The 18,458-nt window shown below is 49.9% G+C and overlaps 1 protein-coding gene and 1 pseudogene across 4 annotated transcripts in view; both read right to left on the bottom strand.

Annotated features, from left to right (window-relative positions):
* The window catches only part of ARHGEF18 (Rho/Rac guanine nucleotide exchange factor 18), a 78,746-nt gene that overhangs the window by 27,910 nt on the left and 32,378 nt on the right, over positions 1–18,458 (bottom strand). The window lies entirely within an intron of this gene.
* LOC114200823 (ATP synthase F(0) complex subunit C2, mitochondrial pseudogene) lies at positions 8,307–10,692 on the bottom strand (annotated as a pseudogene).

Below are 18,458 nucleotides of genomic sequence, written 5' to 3'. Positions count from 1 at the left end.
GTACCACAGACTGGTACTTTGAACAACAGACATTAATTTCTCACAGTTCTGGAGGCTGGTGAGTCCAAGATCAAGGTGCAGGTAGCCTTGGTCCTGGGGGAAGGCCCTCTCTCTGGCTTGCAACCAGCCAGCCCAGGTCTCCCTGTGTGCTCAACAGGTGGAGAGAGAGCAAAGCGAGAGCAAGCTCTCTGGGGCTCCTCTTATAAGGGCACTAACCTCATCATGGGTGCCCCACCCTCATGACCTCATCTAAACCTCATTACTTCCCAAAGGCTCTACCTCCAAATAATATCACACTAGGGGCTAGGGCTTCAACATGAGCATCTGGGGGGAACACAATTCAGCCCATAGCTCCCAACAATGAATAAAACCATGTTTCCTAACAACGTTTGTCCCTTCGAGGTACGTCACATCAGTGGAATCACACATTATGTGTCTTTCTGTGCCTGGCTTATTTCACTTAGCATGACGTTTTCAAGGTTCATCCATGTTATGGACTAAATGTTTGTATTTGTGTCTCCCCAAAACTTGCGTGTTGGGGCCCTAATCCCCAGAGTGGCTGTCTTTGCAGATGGGGTCTCCAAGGAAGTCATGAAGTTAAATGAGAACATCAGGTGGGGCCCTGATCTGATAGGATCGGTGTCCTTATCTTAAAGGAGACACCAGAAGGACGCCTGGGTGGCTCAGTCGGTTAAGCACCTGCCTTCGGCTCAGGTCATGATCTCAGGGTCCTGGGATCGAGCCCCATTTCTGGCTCCCTGCTCAGCGGGGAGTCTGCTTCTCTCTCTCTCTCAAATAAATAAAATATAATCTTAAAAACAAAAAGACACCGGAGAGCCCAGATGCCTCCCTCCTCCCACCCTACCTTTCTGCATAAAGAGGGCTCTCACCAGAAACCAAATTTGCTGGCACCTTGAATTTGAACAGCCGGCCGCCAGAATTGTGAGAAATAAATTTCTGTTCTTTATATACCCCCCGCACTTTCATGGGGAAGGGTCAGAGAAATGTGCTTAGAAGGGCAGGAAGGAAGGTAAAAGGAGAGAGGAACGCATAGCTAACCTTGGATTCTTAGTGCTTGGTACAGAGCAGCTGCTGAATGCAAAACTGCCCAAATTAAAGTCGCCAGATCAGAAGTTCACCTCAGCCAGGAGGACAGTTTGAGATGAGCCTGTCTGAGCCTCTATGTGGCAACTCTGGGGAGCCAGGGAGGGAACAGAAGTGACAGAAGGCAGCAGGAGGGCAAAGTGATTGTGGTTCGCAAAAGGAGAAAGCAAATTCATCTTAAAAACTCAGTGTTAGTCTGTGGCAAAAAAAAAAAAAAAAAAAAGGCTTATGAGCTGTGAACATGGGAAACAGGCCTTGAATTGGTTTCCCATTTCCTTGAACAAAGAGAGACTAAACTCTGAGCTTTGCGGCCCAAGTGTGGAGCAGACAGAGAGCCATTTAGAGCCATTATAGCGAATGGATGGCTTGTCCTGGGTGGCTCTGAGCCCAGTGGGGAGATGGAGCACATACCAGCCCCTGGGTATCGTCAATCCCACGTGGCATCCTGGTGAATTTGAGGGGGAAATAAGAACGGGAGGAGTACAGGTTGTGTGCCTTTAAAACGTACTGGCCATCCATACCCGAGCTTGGTCACGGACCTAGCTCAGGTAGAAGGAGGGATCTCCGGTGGGGTGCCAAAGGGCCGTCCTCAGTCTTGCCTGAGATGAGAACACAGACGGCTTGCTTACCAAATTCACATGGAATAGAGGGGCTCCTTCAAATCAGGTTTGGAAATAAAGACAGGGAGATGAGTTGACCCAACACTAACTTGACAGCCACTATGAAGGAACTTTCAAGAGACTCCACAAAGATGGGTGGGATTTGGGGGGCGTCCTCTAGGTGAGATCACCCAGGGGGTTGTTGGGTGCCCGCTGCAGGCTCAGTAAATCAGCAATGGGGTGCATGCAGAGCTGGGTCATCTTAGACCTCATCAGTATAGTGTGATGACAAGAGTCCAGAGGGCCAAGCTGCTTGTGGGGTTTATCTCAGGCTGAGGCCAAGTTCATTGAGTAGATGGTTCATTGTAACACCGGCCAGGATGGCACCCAGAAAGCTGTATTTTTTTTTTTTTTTGAAGATTTTTTTATTCATTTATTTGACACAGAGAGAGCAAGAGAGAGAGACAGAGAGCAAGCACAAGCAGGGGAAATGGCTGGCAGAGGGAGAAGCAGGCTCCCTGCTGAGCAAGGAGCCTGATGCGGGCCTCGATCCCAGGACCCTGGGATCATGACCCGAGCTGAAGGCAGACACTTAACGACTCAGCCACCCAGGCGCCCCCAGAAAGCTGTATTCTGACCAGTACCATGGAGGGTCAGATGCAGGTGGGCCGAGAAGCCCATGTGGGCCAAAGGCAGGCCAAGTGGAGCACGCCCGGAGGGTCGCTGGGACAACCGAGGGATCCCAGCCATGACGTGAGAGGAAAAGTGTCAGAATGGGGACGCTGGCCAGAGGAAAGGAGCCCAGGGATGGTCTTCTCGAAGGTGTGGCCTGCTGGCAGGCATGGAAAAGTCTCTCCTCCGAGGCTCACAGCACAAGTGGTGAGGTTAGTGCATGTGAGAAATTTCTAGTAAGAATAAAAGAGCAACCACCCAGTATTTCAAAAACCACAAAGAACCACTACTCCTGTTTTAGCACATCCCATTCCATTCTTATTTCTATTAATTCCATTTATGCGGAACTGTTGCTAATAATCAACCACTTATAACCTACGAAAATTCACACGGTTCGACCTAATGCGTGGGTAAGCTTCCACTGAATATACAAATTTTGCATCTTGCCTTTCTGCTTAAGATTTTGTCATAAAGATTCTACCGCACTGCAAAATGTATTTCAGCAAACTTTTACACTTTCTTTCCTGCAGAAATCTTTTGCAATGGCTGTGAAACTGCTTATTAAACAGGAATATTCCTCCAACGGCATGTTCCTGGGATGCTTCCAATGGTTATAATAAAACCAATGGAACTACAGGGTATTATGCTAAGCAAAATAAGTCAGTCAGAGAAAGATACCAAATGATCTCACTCATATATGGAATTGAAGAAACAAAACAGATGAACACAGGGGAAGGGAAGGAAAAATAAAATAAGATAAAAACAGAGAAGCAAACTATGAGAGACTAACTCCAGGAAACACTGAGGGTTGCTGGAGGGGAGGGGGTGGGGGGATGGGGTTACTGGGTGATGGACATTAAGGAGGGCACCTGTTGTAATGAGCACTGGGTGTTATATGCAACTGGTGAATCACTTAATTCTACCCCCGAAACTAATACCACACTGTATGTCAACTAACCTGAATTTAAATAAAAAACGAAACAAAACAAAACAAAACCCCTCCAACAGACAGATGCATGAAACACCTCATCTGTGTTCGATACTTTCTTCGGATAACTCCGTATTAGCAGCTGGGTCCCCTGCCCTAAGTCTCCTCAGTCCAACTGCCCCCACCACAGTGCAGACTGTCAGTGTTCCCCTCCAGCTGCAAGCTTCCTGAGAGCAGGCCCTGTATCTCCAGCTTCCTGGAGAGCATGCTGCGTTGCACTCTGCAAGTGGGGTGGAGGGTGCAGATTCTCAGATCCTTCAGCATGCGCTGACAGATTTCTTCTGAGCGCTCCTGGTGCCTTAGGAACACAAGGCCCTCCCTGCACCAGGGAACTAGGCTGGGAGGCTCACTTCCCAGTGGAGGTGCCCTCCCCTCTCTGTATAATTCTCTCCCTTCTCACTGAGGCCCCTCCACATGCTCTCCTGGAACCTCCTTCATCTTCAAAGGACCTTGCCTCCCTGCACCAGCTCCTGAGTGGGTGGTCCTCACAGTCCAGGCTTCTCCTGCACCCTCAGGGCCAATCGATCACTGGCCCTGTTTTTTGTCTACTTCATGGGGCATGGGGCCTGTTCCCTGATTAAGTTAGCCCAAGCTGCCATCTCCTTGGGGGGCCACCTGTCCCCTCCCCTCCCACCCGCCCTGCTGCCGGAGGGTCTCGCCACATACCCGGTTAGCATCCCCACAGCTTTGGCTCTGACTCCCTGGCCTGGTCGCGCACCATTTGCACTCTGCACCCCAACCATGCTGACGTGCAGCCCTGGGTACCTTGGCCCAGGCACCCCTTCGCCTGGCGAGCTTTGGGGCCTGGCCAGAGTCCCCCTGGGTTGCCCTCCCTCTTTCCCACCCCCACACCCTAGGCCTTTCTGTGCCCTTTATCTCTGTGCACACTACTGGTTATGGCATTCATCACACTGCCTCATGCCTCATCGAACCCTGAATCTTGGAGGGCAAGGGTCAGGTGTCACTCATCTCTGGATGTCAACATTGCTTTGATCTATGTGCTGGGCCAGCCTGCTCCCAGCACGGGTCCACAGACCTTGTCTCCGCCAGGTGGGGAGGGCACTGGGTGGAGTGGGGAGAGGGGTGGGGAGGGCACCCAAAGGTGAGGCCTAGTTCACTTTAAAGGCAAGCTGCTGGGGCGCCTGGGTGGCTCAGGTCATGATCCCGGGGTCCTGGGATCGAGCCCCGCATCAGGCTCCCTGCTCCGCGGGAGGCCTGCTTCTCCCTCCCCAACTCCCCCTGCTTGTGGTTCCCTCTCTCGCTGTGCCTCTGTCAAATAAATAAAAATCTTTATTAAAAAAAAAGTAAAGGCAACCTGCTGCCTTCAGGGCTATTATCTCTGGTGGGATTTTTTAAAAAGCTCCACCTAACAGGCTACGTGGCCCCTGGATTCTGCTGGAAGGTGTGGGAAGGACACGGTCAGGTCAGGAAGTGAGCGATCGTCAATCCCCGTGGCCTCACGAACTGCCCTGCCCCCGGAACTTCATGTTCTTCTTTCACCCTCAGATATGCCGGCTGCTGATCTAGCTCCTGCCCCAACGGCATTGGCCTCTGGCCTGCACCCTCTGCAACTGACCCTTCTCCTTGAGTCTCCATGGGATTCTTGCTACCCTGGCCTATGTCACGAGGACGGCCCTCCTCCCGGCGCCCAGAGCATCTCCGTCCTTGGGAACTGCGCAGGCACGCCTGCCCCTGGCCCCAGCCTGTGGGCTTTCCTGACAGAACCACGTTATTTGTCTGGAGTCGGGGTTATAGGACTTGTGGCCTCCAGCTTGTCAAGGGAAACACGGGGGAGGGGCCGCTGGTGTTCTCATCTCTAACCCGCAAGAGCAAGACTGGAGCTCCCTCAGCCTCCTCCAGCCCCAGAATTCTCTGAGTTGCCTTTCTGTGAGGTGCAGAAGGCTCTTCAGACCCTTCTAACACTGCGAGGTGACCCACAACAAAAAAGCTGTGCCAGTACACTAAGGAGGACCGCGGGGTCTGTGGTGAGAAACCACGAGTCTCCACGAAAACCATCTGCAGCTGCTTTTCCTTCTGGAATGTCTAAGACTCAGGGGTGCTTTGTGGTACAACACATGCGTGTTGCTTCCCGGAAATACTGATGTAAGACCTTAGTCCTGGCCGAAGTGGTCCATGCTGTTCTAGTGCTCCCTCAAGCAGCCTCGCATCACTTCTGAGACAGGTGTAGAAAAACATCACTCTGATTTTGCACAAGAGGGAAAATGAGGCTGAGATGGGACAGGCAGGCTACGTCTTAGTACCCAGACAACCAGATGTCCAGTAAGAACCTGCTATATTGCCTGGGGGTAAATCATTATCATTCTTAGTAAACCTGAACTTCAAAGGGCTTTTTTTTTCTGGGGGTGGCCGGGGGGGAGGGGTGCTCCAGCTTATCTATTGATAAATAAGACATTTCTCCAAAGTCATCTCTAATACCAAGATGGCATTTCTCTAAGTTGTTCTGGTTAATAAAGATAAGAGCTAACGAAGGCAAATGGCTACAGTGAGTCATCTTAGGGGAGAAAAGAAAGGGAACAAAGGAGAACATTCTTGGGCGCAAATCCAGCCAGCTGCACGTTATAATCTGTAAGTACAGAATGTGGCACCAACTCTTCCCCTGCAGAGATTCGTCCTGGCTGATGAGAAGCAGTCCTCATCAAACACTGACAAAGGCACGTGAGAAAAGGTCGCCTATGTCACTGTTACCTGGTCGTGATCCCTCTTAATTAACAGAACAAGAGTGAACTTCAGTGTAAAAAAAAAAAAAAAGGAAAAATTAAAACCGAAACTAATCAATATTCTCTCTGTCATTCACAGGGGTCTCTCTCTGTTCCCCGATCTGTATCTGCATGGGTTCATTTTTCTGTTTAAAGGTTTTATTTATTTGAGAGAGTGCGCGATTTGCGAGCACACGAGCATGAATGGGGGGAGGGGCTGAGGGAGAGGGAGAAGCAGACTCCCCGCTGAGCAGGGAGCCTGACCTGGGGCTTGACCCCAGGACCCTGAGATCATGACCTGAACTGAAGGCAGACGCTTAACCTGAGTCACCTGGGCGCCCCGGGTGTTCACGTTCATTAATGACAGAGGACATATACATGTTTCCCGTTCTCGCATTGCTCTGTTTTTCTAAGTTCCACTTTAATTACTTCTCTGAATTACTTCTCTGTTGTTAGACATTCGACTCATTCCAATTTCAGACCCGAGTCTCAAGGAGACAGCGTTCCAGAGGCAAAGGTTAGATATGTTTTATGATGTTAGATTGGTTATCACCAAACTGCTTTTCCAAAGGACTGCACCACCCAGGACACCCGTGCAGGACAATATGGATAAAGACAGAAAATCCTGGAAGGCGACACGACAGAAGGAAGACTCACTGTAGCTGGGTGGGATCATGGCTGTTTCCCTTTGTTTCTCTAGTTTCCAAATTCTCTATGATGCTGGTATGACTTTGATAATTAAAAACAAAAAGGTTAGCATGAGGAGGAAGCTGGGTGCAGGGCCTATTTGTAGGAACTCTCTGCACAATCTCTTTAGAACTCTTCCATAAATCTAAAATTATTTCAAAATACAAGTTTGAGAAAAAGCTCAAAGGAGATGGTGGCCATTTCTGATGCCACCCCAAATCAGCCTGTGCTGGGTTTTGCAGAACCCAACGTTTCTGGTAGGTTATAGAAGCTCCACGACTTCAGTCTCTTTCCCCAAGCATGGGGGTGCAGAATTAGGGACATTCTGGTACATGACTGTTCTCTTCTGATACGTAGGTTCAGGGGTCAGGAAGAGTGGGGGTCTGAACCTTGACTGTCACCTGCTGTTGCTACCACTGCGTTCTTGGCTGATTACTTAGTCACCCGAGACTGTTTTGTCATCTGTGCAGAACAGTACATGGTGCCTACCTCACAGGGCTCTGGGGAAGATTCGGTGAGGAAATAAATCTACACCCAGGTGTAGGAATAGGGCAAGGGGCCAACTGGTGGCTTCCTCATATCTGCCCCTAATATCCAAGCACCTCACTAAAGAAAGACTGGCAACTTTTTCCTGAACACAGACAAGACTGTGGGACGGGGCTCAATACCAGAATACATGAGACCTTAGAACACTGGGAAGTGGGGAAACTGGGGCTTAGCTCCTCCTGCGGAGCCCTGCACTGTCTAGGCAGTCACAGCTTCTAAAAGGGCTAGGTTTCCCCCAAAATAATACCGATAAAAAGTTTGCGGATTAGTTTAGAAAACATAAAATACCTCTTTCCATGGGACTAATGGTGTCTGAGTAAGGCAGATCCCCAGGCCTGAGGAACCCAGATGATCAAGAAGGTGACGCATCAGCAAATAATTATGGGATTTCTCGTACTGGGAGCTGGGAGTGTCCCAGGGAGGAAGATGAGTCATTCTTCCTGGTGGAGGGGAGGCGGAAGGTTATGGGGTCACCTGCACCGGGTCTTGGAGGATGAGCAGGAGGTGGTTAGGAGAAAAGGAGGAAGGGGAAAGGCTATTCCAGGGGAGGGTGGTGGGGGTCCACGTGCGGTGGGCAGGCAGGGGGCACGGGAGTCGGGGCGGGGGGGAGAGTGTGGCCAGAGATGAGGATCAAAAGGCAGGCTGGGCTGGGAATGTGTGGTGTTTCATGTGCCATTCTCAGGCACTTTGACTTCCTGATGGCGAGTCACGGGGATTTCAAGTGAAGGACATGCAGGATGAGACCCACGGTCCTAGAGAGAATGGTGATGGCAGGGGTGAGAAGTAAAGAAGGCAGAGGAATGATGGAGGGAGGGAACCAGTTCGGTGGTCTGCAGGGCAGTGACGATGTCCTTAATGCAGGCAGGGAGGGTAGGGTGGCTGCAGAAAACTGGGAAGACTGAGACATCTGGTTTGGGCCACTGGGTGGTACCCTCAGGGGGTGGGACCGGAAGAAGCGAGAGAGAGAGAGAGAGAGAGAGAGAGAGAGAGAGAGAGAGCGAGAGCGAGCGAGCAGGGGCAAGAGGAACGTGGGAGCTCTCGCTGTGGACACCGTCAGGCCAAAATGCCCCCAGGATGCTGGTACAGCTGAAAATACAAGATAACAGTGGAACCTGGGAATATCTATGTGGGGCCAATCCACGTGTAGAAATAGCCAGAACATTCAAGGGAAATAAGAGGAGAGTAGTTTAAGACAGTGATTCTGAAGAATGATATTTAGTAAAAACAGGGTTTTGCTATGAGCTGTCTGCCCTTCATCCTGGGTTAACAGATACAATCATTTTTAAAAAGATTTTACTTATTTATTTTAGAGATGGGGAGGGGCAGACAGAGAGGGAGGGAGAAAGAATCTTAAGCAGATTCCCCGCTGAGCACGGAGCCGGATGTGGGGCTTGTCCCATGACCCTGAGATCATGGCCTGAGCTGAAATCGAGAGTCAGACGCTTGGGGCGCCTGGGTGGCTCAGTCTGTTAAGCGCCTGCCTTTGGCTCAGGTCATGATCCCAGTGTCCCGGGATCGAGCCCTGAGTTGGGCTCCCTGTTCAACAGTCTGCTTCTCCCCGCCCCCCAACTCGTGCTCTTTCTTTCTCAAACACATAAAATCTTAAAAAAAAAAAAAAAAAAAGAGTCTGACGCTTAACTAACTGAGCTACCCAGGTGCCCCAAACAGGTACATTCTTAAGCAACCTGCATTTAACAGGTCCACACCGGTAACTGAAGCCTCTTCTCTATCAAGGTGCACAAATCAGGATGAGGCAAACGAGGCAGACAGGATGCTCTGAGGCCGTCTGCCTGCAAACGTTTGCTTAACTAGAGCCACTTCTAGTCGATTCCAGAGCTGTGTAGCCAGCAATACCCGGTGTTACAGATACATTCCTTTTTTTTTCTTTTTTTGATCTTAATAATACAGTATTTATTTGTCTTCCCTCTGTCAAACCCTGAGCCAACCACTTTCCCCAGGCTGCCTGGGGAGGTATAGGAAAAGGAACATACAGGGCAGACAAGACACGGGAGAAAGACCTATGGGAGGTGGAGATGGCTCCTTCACATGGCGAAGGGGATGAGAAAGGCCACCATCAGGCAAAAGAGCCCCATGGCCTCCAAGAGGGCAAAGCCCAAAATGGCGTAGGAGAAGAGCTGCTGCTTCAGAGAGGGAGTCCTGGCATAACCAGTGATGAGGCTCCCAAACACAGTCCCAATTCCAGCCCCAGAGCCAGCCACCCCTACCGTGGCAGCCCCAGCCCCAGTGAACTTGGCTGCTGTGTCGATGTCCCTTGAAATGGCGCTGGTTTGGAAGCTGCGGTTAGGAATACGTGCGGTCAGGGGACGTGGGGCTGCCAAGCTGCTGAGGCTCTTATAAGGTACCTCATCTGTCAGTGTCTCCGGTGGTTTTAGCACCACTGCAGACAGCGATTGGCTCAACAGCTGAGAGGTGCTCCTGACCAAGAAGGGGGTGGAGACGAACTTTGCACAGGCGTACATTTTCACGGGGTGAGGGGCTGTGGCTGGAGAGCTGAACTAGTTACTTGAGGGTCGTCGGGATGGTCGGGGACAAGGGAGGGCGTGAGGCTCAGGGTGGGAGCATGCAAGGTAAGGGCCTCAAAGGACTCGTGCGCATTGGGGGTGTTGCCCGCGCCTGCGCGGCGCATCGCGGGTGCGAGGGCCCAAGGCCTTACCTTACAGATACATTCCTTAACAACAAAATGCTACTTAAACTCTTGAACCACTAATGCGAAAGAGTTAGTGTTTCTAAAACTTACAAGCAAGTCACTTAAAAACAAGCAAACCAAAATACCAAAATACTTAGAAGAAGGTGATCTAACAACCCCCCACCACCCGCCCAAATTAGGGGAAACCCATCACAGAAATCTAGAAGTGTTCAGCATTCAGAAGGCTTCCGGTTTTCTTGAAATTCTCGTTAAATGGAAATTGCAGTGCAGAGTATACTACAGACCTGGCTTGTTTATTTTAAAAGGACTTTATTTTTAAGCAATCTCTACACCCAACATGAGGCCTGAACCTACAACCCTGAGATCAAGAGTCACATGCTCTATAAACTGAGCCAGCCAGGCGCCCCTCTCTAGGTCTGGTTTAAAGCAAGAAAGATGACAGGGATTTCCAATTTCAAAGGAAAAGCCATTGGATACCAAAAGATTGACAAATACAAGTTCATTTATCTACTTCAAGTTAAACGAACTAGTTAAGGCTTATAACTTTAGTAAATAATTGCTGCTGGGGCGCCTGGGTGGCTCAGATGGTTAAGCGTCTGCCTTCGGCTCAGGTCATGATCCCAGGGTCCCGGTACTGAGCCCTGCTTCGGGCTCCCTGCTCAGCGGGAAGTCTGCTTCTCCCTCTCCTTCTACTGCTCCCCCTGCTTGTGCTCTCTCGCTCCATCAAATAAATAAAATCTTTCAAAAAATAAAAATAAAAATAAATAAAATGAAATAGAAAATAATTGCTGGCCTTTTTCTATCCGTTGATCACCTCTAAGCGCACACAGGCTGCAACTGGGGCCCGGGACTGGGCTCAGTCCTTCTGCAGATCACCCCCTGGGCAGGCTGGAGGCTGAAAAGCCTGTACCCAGATAAAAGGGCCCTGTTCAGACTTCCCGTGTGACTTGTTTGCACCCTACCCGAACCTATCCTCCAGCTGACTGGTCCAGAGCCTACGGACGAGCACTCCACGGAATGATGAGTCTAACGAAAAGAGCTTTGGAATATGGTGGATCAGAGAAGCCTGGGGGATGGCAGTCCGAGGCCAAAGGCACGCTCTGGTTAAGGGCAAGGGTGTGCTCCCAAGACAGGTTGGGGACGGGTCGTTTCCTTTACTGAGGATGGGGCTCCATGGGCTGTAGTGAAGTCGCATTGGTGGGGGGGGACGCAGACAGGGACAAATGTGGGCTGCAGAGAAGACACACCCTTAGCGCAGAAGTGAAGGGAAAGGTGCGCCAGGAAGCTCAATCTGGGAGGTCTCTCAATCACTAGAGCTGGGCAAGACCCCTCGGAAACAAGTTTTAGGGAAACGCAAAAGAACTATGAATCCCCTCCCCACAGCCCACAGTCTCCACTTCCTCTCCATGTCTCCGGTCATCTCTCTCACTACAGATAGTGGGTGCTCAGGATTTGGGACAGTTAGGTCTAGAAAGGCTCTGTCAACACTGAATTAGTAAACGCCGAGCCCCTGCTTCTAGAGGATTCAGGTTCCACGAGACTCTGGTCATATTTCCGACGGCGCATCAATACCTAACCTTGTGTTCCCTGTGTTTTGGTTGGAAGAGACCTTATTTAATCTACATTGTTGCATCATAAACACGGAACACAGCCAACAGCTCTCTGACCGCCGCCCCCCCCATCTGAAAGAAGTTTGTCTCATACATGTATTTTCTCCGCAAGGCTCATCACAGCCTTCTTGGGCCTAGGGACACTAAACAGCACTTTGGCCCAGTGTTTGGGGGCCATTTTCAACAGCAAAATCGCCGGCAAAAAGCACAAGAATGTACAAAACGCGGCACTAAGTACGCCGTAGAAGGACACTTGTTTACCGAACGAGCTCAAGGGCAAACGAAGGTGAGGATGGGTGCTTGGGGCAACTCCAATGTTCTGCCACCCTGCGTGTTGTCAAATGACCAAGAAGGCACCGGGAGTATTGATTTGGGGGTAACAGATAAATTGTCGCCGGTGGGTGAATTCGTAAATATGGAATCCACAAATAAAGAGTAAACTCTATTTGTGTCCTTAGAGAGGGCACTCCACACGCGTGGGGATCTCTGTTTGTCATTCATTGTTGGCACAAGGCCTGGGGCCGAGTGGATGCTCCATAAATATTTGCTGAAGGACGGGGCAGAGGGAGACTGGGTCTGGGGTAGGTCACGGGAGAAATGAGGAGAAATGAAGGAGGCAGGACAGGGTGGAGGGAGCACCTTGTGTGTGAAGGTTCTGTTGCGGGCCTTTGGGATCCTTGGAGTTTCTACTTTATCCTTGAAACTGAAGCCATTGAGAAAGTTCATGCACGGGCTCTTTGATCACATTTGCCTCTGGAAGCAGAGGCTGTGGCGGGGTAGAACCTGCAGGGGGATGCAGGTGGACGCAGGTGGGCGGGCAAGGAGGGTGTCGGGAACCGGACACAGGAGACCTGGGAAAGGCAGAGCCAGGGGCTGGGTGCGGGGAGAGGTGGTGAGTTTGACTCCCGTGTGGAGTCACCCAAGCTGGCCCTGAGGACTCCAGGTGATGGCAGGTGGCAGCGGACGCTGGAATCTAGCACTCGGGAAGAGAGGTGTGAACAAGAGAGGGGAACCTGCATAAGACCAGAAGGCCAGGAGTGGGCGAGATTCCAGGGCTAGAGCTCCTGGGATTGAACCAGATGAGAGATGGAATTAACTATCCTTAGGGCCCTGGCTTTGTTGCAAGTTTGCTTGGTACCAGAACAACCTCATTTAGTTATGTTAGTTTCTTTGGGGGTGGGGGTGGGAAGAAGAGGTAGGACTGCTGTATCAGAAACACTGGCTCAAAGCAGTATTACTCTGAACTGGAATCTCTGAGCTGCTCCTCTAGGCCGTCACTCAGGCCTAATTCCCCAGCCTGTGTTTCCAGTCGCTTATTTAGATTGGTGGTCCTCAACTGGGCGGGGGGGGGGGGGGGTGTCTGTGTCCTGGGGAATATTTGGTATTGTCTGGAAATATTTTGGACTGTAACGATGGTGGGGGTACTCCTGGCATGGAGTGGGTCACCACCAGGGATGCTGCTCAACATCCCATGAGCACAGGAGGGCCCCACCACAGAGAACTCCCTGGCCCCCAACGTCCACAGCACCAAGGCTGGGAAGCGATGACTTAGAGGCAGGCACGGAGACTGAAATACCCTTCACACTCATGGTATCTCGCTGGCTTCAGCCGGTTGTTTCAGTCGCTGAGACTTCTGGGCCCTGACTCCAGGACACTGGGATGAAGGCTGCCCCTCCAGCTATGATCCCCAGCTTTGATAATTAAACTTTCCACATCTTTTATCTTTCTAGATTACAGAGTGAACAGCCAGTCAGGACAGAGCAGAGGACGGAACCCAAGGGCGGTCTTCCCCTCAGGTGACCCTGGGACCCTAATTAACACCCTTTGGAAACTTCCAGCCAACTAGTTATGAGCCTGGCTAAAGGATGATTAGCTCAGAATTATCGTAACACCTCTGTGCACTTCTCATCCTGCCCCAAGAATGTCGTGGGGGACTCGATTAGATTCCTCCCACTTCCACACGTTCCACCTCATTTCCCTGGTCTACTGGGCTGGATCGTTGTCACTAGAAGAGGAAACGAGGTCGATGGGTCATGATTTCTTCCTAATGATTCACACTGCTCTTGGGCTCATGACTGTGGCCTCTTTAAACACCCACTCTTCAGTGGCAGGAGTCGGCTGGTCTGTGGTTGGGAGGCCACACCATGCCAATTCTGCTTCCTGCCCAGGCCTGGGACCACCACCACCACCACCTCTGTCAAAGGTTGTAGGTTTGCGATACTTGCTTTTCAGTTCTTGCGAGACCCTATGGTGTCAGATGCAACCAGTAGAGAGAACCCTTAAAGAAAACAAACAACCCAACGCAAAAGTGGACAAAGGACTGGAATAGACATTGCTCCAAAGAAGATACAGAGGCGGTCAATGGTCACAGGAGAAGATGCTCAGCAGCACTCATCAGGGAAATGCAACTGGGAACCACAATGAGAAGCCGCTTCACACCCACTGGGATGGTATCATTTTTAAAAATGGGAAATAACCAGTGTTGATGAGGATGCGGAGAAACTGGAACCCTTATGTATTGCTGGCAGGAAGGTAAAATGGTGTGGCTGCTGTGCACAGGTTTGGCAGTTCCTCAAAAAGTCGGACAGAATTATAAGTGTCAGCAACCCCACTTCTGGGTGTAGACTCGAAAGAATTAAAAGCAGAGACTCAGGGGCGCCTGGGTGGCTCAGTCGTTAAGCGTCTGCCTTCAGCTCAGGTCATGATCCCAGAGTCCTGGGATCGAGTCCCACATCGGGCTCCCTGCTCCGCGGGAAGCCTGCTTCTCCCTCTCCCATTCTCCCTGCTTGTGTTCCCTCTCTGGCTGAGTCTCCCTGTCAAATAAGTAAATAAAATCTTTAAAAAATAAAATAAAATAAAATAAAAGCAGAGACTCAGATCCTTGTACACCCATGTTCACAGCATTATTATTCACGATGGCCACAGGGTGCAAACAACCCAAGTGTCCATCAACAGAGAAATGGATAAACACAATGTGGTCCACCCACACAATGGACTATTATTCAGCCTTAAAAAGGAAGGCCATTCTGACACCCGCTCCAACACGGATGAACCTTGAGGACACTGTGCTCAATGAAAGAAGCCAGATGCAAAAGGACAAATACTGTCTGATTCTACTTCTGTGAGGTCCCTAGAGGAGTCCCATCCAGAGAGACAGGAAGTAGATGGCAGGTGCCAGGGGCTGGAGGAGGGGGAGGGGAGTCAGTGTTTCATGGGGACAGGGTCTCCGTTTGGGGAAGATGAACACATTCTGGAGACGGACGGTGGGGATGGTAACCACAACAATGTGAGTATATTTCTGCTGCTGAACTAGACACTGAAAAAATGGTTAACATGTTTTCAGTTTGTTTTTTAAAGGTACAACTAGTGCTGCCGGGGACCTGAATGTCAGAGGGGCTGCCACTCAACCATCGTGGATTTAGATTTTCTCCTGGGAACCTGGCATTCCCCAAGACAAAAGATAAACACAAAGCACCACTTAAGAACTTCTGTCTGCTTTCACTGCCGGCCCCTCTCAGCGTGACAGGATCTACTAGCCTCATCAAGAGACTGGCTCCAGTACCCTGGGAACACTGCAGGGCTCCCCAAATGGTCTGGAAGGGCCCTGCTGCTGCCTTTTAGTGCCCTTTCCTCAAAGCGCCCTTAGCAATTAATGAGGATGGTTAATGAAAATATGGGAACAAAAACCCGCTCCAGCGGGTGTGTTTCGACTCATTCTGATGAACAAGTTTAACCAGTTCACAGGGGCCAGCCAGGTGCAGGTGGCTCGGGAACATTTTACCAAGACAGAACTAGTAACTATCACTCCTAAAGGATGACATTGACACCAGTGGAAATGACCTTTCAGTGTGGGGTTAATGAGGGGCGAACCTGGTCAGAGGGACAGAGGTGTGACCTCAGGGCTGGGACTGCTAAAAAAGAGAAACTTGGGGTTCCACTTCATTATTTACAGATCCGAGAGAGCACGTGCAGAGCTAAGGATGGGGTGCGGGTGCCCTGCACTGCCCAGGCCTGTCCTGGCGATCACCCACTCCTCTTTGCTCAAGTTCACGTTATTTCTGGTGTCAGGAGGGAAGTGGCTTCGGCATCATGCATGGGCAGTTCAGACCTGAAAAGCATATGCCATGTGAATAAGTATTTCTTGTGACCTGGGTACGAGGCCAGATGCTGAACTGTAGGGTCCCCAGCAAAACAATGCCACCCACTCTCCGGGGCCTCGCCAGGAAGGGCAGCCCTGCTTTCCTCGTTGGTGTTTTAAAACAATTACATTAATTCAACAGAATGTACAGAAATCAAAATGACGTGGCTGAAAAACATTTTAAGGAAAACAAGTAATTTTGAAAAGATTAATTCAGGTGTTGCTACTACACATCTGAAATCCCCAGAAAACCCCAACTGGCTTTATTATTATTATCTATTTTTAAACTTTATTTATTTATTCCAGAGAGAGACACAGGGAGAGCACGTGAGCTGGGGGAAGGGGCAAAAGGAGAGGGAGAAGCAGACTTGCTGCTGAGCTGGGAGCCCCACTCCGGGCTCCGTCCCAGGACCCTGGGATCATGACGGGAGCTGAAACCAAGAGTTGGATGCTTAACCGGCTGAGCCACCCAGGCGCCCCTATATATATATTTAAAGATTTTATTTATTTATTTGACAGAGAGAGAGAGAAGGAGAGAGAGAGAGCACAAGTAGGCAGAGTGGTAGACAGAGGGAGAGGGAGAATCAGACTCCCTGCTGACCAGACAGCCCGATGCGGCACTGGATCCAGGACCCCGAGATCATGACCTGAGCCAAAGGCAGAGGCTTAACCGACTGAGCCACCCAGGTGGCCCTATTTTTTAAGATTTTATTTATTCATTTGAGACAGAGAGAGAGCGCGAGAGAGAGCGCGAGCGAGCATGGGAAGGAGGGGCAGAGGGAGAGGGAGAAGCAGACTCTCTACTGAGCAGGGAGTCTGACACAGGGAGCTCGATCTCAGGACCCAAAAATCATGGCCTGAGGCCAAGGGCAAATGTTAGCAGAGGCGGCTAAAGGAGGGCAGAGGAAATCGAACACTTGATGGCGTCCAGTGGGTTTCTCTTTCACCAGATAAAAAGCATTCTGTAAAGGTGCAAAGCAAGGAAGAAAAACACGCACATACAATGCCAGAAAAAACCTGTTTGCTTTCAGTGGCCTGGGGAATTATGCAAGGACACTGCATTTCTGTAAAAAAAGACAACTGGGACGGTGTCAGGGGTGCTGAGGCTCAGAAAGACCCTCCATAAGGAATTCCCAGGGCAAACGCACATCTGAGAGGATCCCCTGTCCCCTTCACCCGTGTCCCTCACCAAATTTATAAAATCGGAGTCACAGCCCTAGACGCAGAATGGTAAAAATCACGAGTCTTCTGCAGCAGTGGGTAAGCTCCAGCCTGAGGGCCAGCCACCTATTTTTGTAAATAAAGCTTTATTGGAACATAGCCATGCCCACTTGTTTCCCTGTTGTCTGGGGCTGCTTTGGGGAGTAGCTGCAGCAGAGGCTGTGTGGTCTGCAAAGTCTAAAATATTTACTATGGGGCTCTTTACAGAAAAAGTCTGCTGAATCCTGGTCTACCTTATCTACTCGGTTCGTTCCGGAAGGGAGGGCCCGTTTCCAAAAACCAAAATGCACCTAGGAGGGCTCATGTGGCACAAGAAGCTCCCATTTTTAATCCCTGGCACACGGAAGGGAATGGAATAAAGGAAGCAGTGAAGTGGATTAACTGTGTGAAGTCATTAGTGAATTCCAGAGCCGTGAAATCGTCTATGCTGGTAGCAAACAGGTACCAGGTTGCTTCCCGAGCATCTCAAGATCCCCACTCTACTAAGAACGCCAGCTTTAACTATTAATGTAAGTCGGCAACCGGCTCCTCTATTAGGAAAATTCCAAAACCTTGCAAAGACCTTCATTAGTATTCCTTTTAGTACTGCAAAGGTGTGAGCTTGAATATATTTTAATATATTTCACATCTCAAGGTCAGGAAGAAAGCAATTTCGTGTACTTATGTAAGCTAGGTGCAGGGCCAAGCAGATGGAACTGTTTTTTCCTCTCTAAATTGGTAAGACTTTCATATTTGATGAAGGTGGTCTTGAATGCACGGGGGGAAAGAATAGATTATATAGGGACAGGCAAACAAGCAAACATTCAACATATTGTAGTGTAAGGCACTTCTTTATACTGTATGGCAAATGATACAGAGGAATCCGATTTAGAAGCTTTTCAAGCAAGAAACTAGTTCTCAAGATTTCCTCCGCTTTCCTCTCTTCACTTCCTGGGTTCCCAAGAGTGAGCTGAAGTCCAATGCTTAATTTCAATTTAGAATATTGTGAAAATTACTATGTGTTGTAAGGAATCTAAGAAATGAGTACTAATAGCTTGTCAACTTGTTCTCATTTATGAGTCATTAGAAAATAGAAGGCTCCTGTGGTTGGGTGAATACAGTCCCCTCAAAATTCATGTCCACGGAACACAGCCTCATTAGGAAAGAGGGTCTTTGCAGATATAATTAACTTAAGGATCTCAAGATGACATCATCCTGGATTAAGGGTGATCCAATGACTGGCATCTTTACAAGGCCAAGAGGGAGATTTGGACACAGAGAGATACAGAGGCAAACACCAAGAGGTGAAGGTCAAGTGAATACAGAGGCAGAGACTGGCGTAACACAGCCACAAGCCAAGGACCCACGGCCTAGGCCTAGGGCAGCCTTCCAGGATCCTTCCCTAGAGCCTTCGGAGGGAGTGCAGCCTTGCAGACACCTCAATTTCAGACTTTTAGCCTCCAGAATGGTGAGAGAATAAATTTCTGTTATTTTAAGAGACTCGAGTGGTAGCGATTTGTTACAGCAGT

This window comes from Eumetopias jubatus, unplaced genomic scaffold, assembly GCF_037043125.1.
Source record: "Eumetopias jubatus isolate StellerSeaLion01/CBP00866 unplaced genomic scaffold, mEumJub1_p1.0 scaffold_1, whole genome shotgun sequence".
NCBI classification, from domain to species: Eukaryota; Metazoa; Chordata; class Mammalia; order Carnivora; family Otariidae; genus Eumetopias; species Eumetopias jubatus.
Note: the sequence above shows the minus strand (reverse complement) of the source record. Positions and strands in the feature narration are given on the sequence as shown.